Here is a 4164-nt window from a genome sequence, read left to right as displayed (position 1 = left end):
TATGTTTCTATATATAGATAGATAGATATGGAGAGAGTGAGAGAGGTATATATATAAAGAGGATTATTAGAAGGAATTGGCTCATGTAGTTCCAGAGGCTACAAGTCCCAAGATCTGCATTTGGCAAGCTGGAGACCCAAGAGAGTCGATAGTTTAGTTCACGTCCAAGTCTGAAGGCCTGAGAATGAAGAGAGCCAATGGTATAGTCCACCATGTAAGCCAGCAGACTCAAGACCCAGGAAGAGCCAATGTTTCAGTTTGAAGATAGATACATAGATAAATAAAGATAAATCTTCTGTTCTGTTTCTCTGGGGAACCCTGACTAATACACTGGAAACCATTTTTTCTTGTCCTCTTGCTTCCAGCAAAAATTACATTAGGCAAGGATTGGTTTCATGCTTCTTCTCTTGAGTTTAGCTGGACCCAACATTTCTGTATAGTCTATTAGAGCATTACTTCTCAAACTTGGGACCTTGTTAAGATGCAGTTCTAGTATAAGAAGTCTGGAGTAAGGCATTAATTTCTGCATTTCTAGCAAGCTTTCAACTGATACCAATGCTGCTGATCCCAGAACCATTGTTCGAATAGTAAAGTGTTTGAGGATTGCATTCTTATAAACATTTGACTCACCCCTAAACTTTGACAATATATCAAGGCTCACTGTCTGTAGCCTTTGTCTATAGATTTGCATCTTGACATTTCAACACAAAAGTTACCTTAAATGAGACCATATCTTTCAGAACCATCTACTGCCGCCTAATGACAGCTTAGAGAAACAGTGAGGGTGAGGTCTTATTAGAAAATCATACTATACTTATAGAATAACTGTCATATCTTTAAAGAAAATTATCAGAACTGATTTTCCACCAACATTGTGACTTCTCCAATAGAATTAAGTTAGATATTAGAAAATTTTCGCTAGTTCCCCTCACTTTACACTCATCATTTACTATATTTGGAATAATGAAGTAAACAGAGCTTTCAGAGTTAGATACAACAGGGAAATAACTTCTTTGGACTTCAATTTATTATCTGTCAAGTGAAACATACTCCTTACTACCATACAAAACCTCTTTTATTTGGAGCCCTTACTAAAAATATAAATCTGCATAGCAGAAGCAGTAGATTGTAGACAACTTTGGATATTTTCATTTCTTCATTTGGTATTGCCAAATTCATGGAAGCAAGGAAGTGTCTAAGACCAAGTCTGACTCAGAAGGAGTCTTAAGACTGACTTTTTGTTTTCACTACAGAATAGTTCTTTAATTCTCCTTTTGCTTATTACTTCATCCTCTCAAACAACACTATAACCACCTATTTCCATATGAAGGAAACGTAGAGGAAGAAGGTAGAGGAAACCTTATCAGAAGATTGTTGCTATTTATGCTTTGTTCTGGGAACTGCTATCTTAATCTGACTGAGATCACAGCACTTTATAATTGTCATTATCTGCCTATGAACTCTGAAGAAATCTGGCTTGTCGTAGTGCCCCGAGTCAAACCATAAAATCTATTTCAATATTACTCCTTAGCATAATTAATATTATTTAACTCATTGGTGGTCTCTCTTGAAGTTTAATAATATAAGAAAGATTTTAATTTTTGAGGAAAAGAAATTAAGAAAACAGGCACAGAGGGAAGAGATATGGGGACATATGTATAACTGATTCACTTTGTTATAAAGCAGAAACTAACACACCATTTTAAAGCAATTATACTCCAGTACAGATGTTAAAAAAAAAAAAAAGACATATCTATACAATGACATACTATGGTTTTTTCCTCTAGCTACCAAATCCTAATTTATATATATATATAATTTGTGCTATAAAGATGCACTATTGCCTTTGTCTGGGTAGTCGTGTTTTTTTTTTTTAATTTTTTATCGGAGTATAGCTGATTTACAATATTATGTTTCAGGTGTACAGCAAAGTGAATCTGTTATACATATACGTATATCCATTCTTTTTTAGATTCTTTTCCCATATAGGCCATTACAGAGTACTGAGTAGAGTTCCCTGTGCTATACAATAGGTCCTTTTAGTTATCTATTCTATATATAGTAGTGTGTATGTATCAATCCCAATCTTCCAATTTATCCCTCCCCCCCACCCCTGTGCCTGGGTCTTCTAAAGTAGAACTGGAGACAAGAATTAGGTTGGCAATAATTTGGGAGGAATGTACAAGCCTTAGGCATTGAGAGGGAGGGAAAATGGAAATGAGGCAAGGCAGATAATGTGATACATACAGCAAATGACTAGGCAGACTTGTTTACTTGGCCAAGTACAGAGCTTGCAAGGAAGGAATACAAAAGGCATTGAATTTGGAGTAATCTATAGGACAGAGAAAAGAAAAGGGTATTTATCTGGCTAGTTCCTTCCTGTTTCCGATTTCGGAGTGGTCACTGTTTATACCATGGGGACTAAGGATTCTGGATTGCATCATCTGGCCTTTCAGCAACCACTCAAATAATGAAGTCACATAATCTGCAGTGGTGTTTAATCCACGTTTGAAAATAGCAGGATTACCCGGTGCAGGTGGGACACTGACTGAGAGAGAAAAAGAAAGAGGCAGTTGCAGGAAACCTACTGAAAACTCCATGTTAGAATATCCAGGTATTACAGACTCTGTTTTGCACAGTAATGTGTGTAGCAGTTTAGTAACTTATCTAGAATTTTAGTTAAAATCAGACTTGTTAATAATAAATCTTAAAGTCATTTGTTTATCCATCCTTTGGGAAATATTCCTATTGGCACAAATGCTGTGATAGCATATCTACAGGATTTCTGGGGTAATTTTACTTAAAGTGTGGGTCTGCAGAGAAGCGTGAAAATACACTTTTGGTTAGCAGTATATGGCAAATAAAAATAATTTTAAATACTTTAAATGAGAATGCTGAAAGTTCTTTTGGAAATGGAACTAGTTCTTTTCTGGGTAAATACTTTGCAAAAGTTTTGCACCTCAGTGTAGGTAGTGAAGAATGCAGGTGCTGACCTTGAGGTTTTCTTTGATGAGTAAATGACCAAACTGAGTGACAGAAAGGACCACAATAATCATTCGATCTATCTGAAGCCTATGTCATTTTAATATCTCTAAGGCGTCTGTCTGAGTATAATTTTTGTATACTCTATGAGTTCTTAATGAGCTGGTCTCACAATTTTACAAGCACATTTGTTTGTGATTTCATAGAAGAGTTAAGATTTCAGGGTTAGATTTTCATTGTGCTTCTGTAATATTTCAGACTTTGATTACAGTCCACAAGAGATCTCTGAGAAATAGAATAAATGATGTAGTGAGATAGGCAGCAAGCGTCTATCATCTGATTATAGAATGGAGCACTGTTTTCAAGAACAAATCAGAACTTATGGAAAAAGCTATGAAATAGAGACATGAACTTCTATAAAATATTTGGAATTAGATGTGCTGATGGTACTGTCATATATACCAGCTAGAAGAATATTTCTGCCAATTTTGGAATTTGCTTAAAAATGAATAGTTCTAACTTTAGGGGAAAAACTCAACTATTTGAATTTAGTGTTCATCGTGGGTAGAAAAAATATATGAGCTTTATTCTACCAGGATGTTTTAAAAATTAATCACATGATATTTTGCTTCTGCCAGAATGGCAGACTTGGTTGTCTGTGAGGAAATTCTCACAACAGAACAATATACTTTTAAGGAAGAGGAATATCTGAAATGTTAAGGCACTGGTGAGAAATGAAATGGAAAATGTACGTAAACCTAAACAAATATTATATAGAGAGAGAGACAAGAGAAAGAAAATACAGAACAGCAATAGCATGTTTGTTAGGCAGGGCATGATTATATTTGCAATGTTTTAAGAGTTGTGTATTATTCTGGAGAAGGGTTGATAAACTGTTCAATATTAGAATTTGGGGGGTAAAGTTCAAAGATAAAAGCTAAAAGAGGGCTTCCCTGGTGGCGCAGTGGTTGATAGTCTGCCTGCCGATGCAGGGGACACAGGTTCGTGCCCCGGTCTGGGAAGATCCCACATGCCGCGGAGCGGCTGGGCCTGTGAGCCATGGCCACTGAGCCTGCGCTCCACAATGGGAGAGGCCACACAGTGAGAGGCCCACATACCGCAAAAAAAAAAAAAAAAAAAACTAAAAAAAATGAAGGAAACAGACTGTTAAAAAAGAAAAAA

The sequence above is a fragment of the Neophocaena asiaeorientalis genome, unplaced genomic scaffold, assembly GCF_003031525.2.
Source record: "Neophocaena asiaeorientalis asiaeorientalis breed wild unplaced genomic scaffold, Neophocaena_asiaeorientalis_V1.1 scaffold385, whole genome shotgun sequence".
NCBI lineage: Eukaryota > Metazoa > Chordata > Mammalia > Artiodactyla > Phocoenidae > Neophocaena > Neophocaena asiaeorientalis.
The sequence above is the reverse complement of the archived record's forward strand: the minus strand, read 5'-3'. Positions refer to the sequence as shown.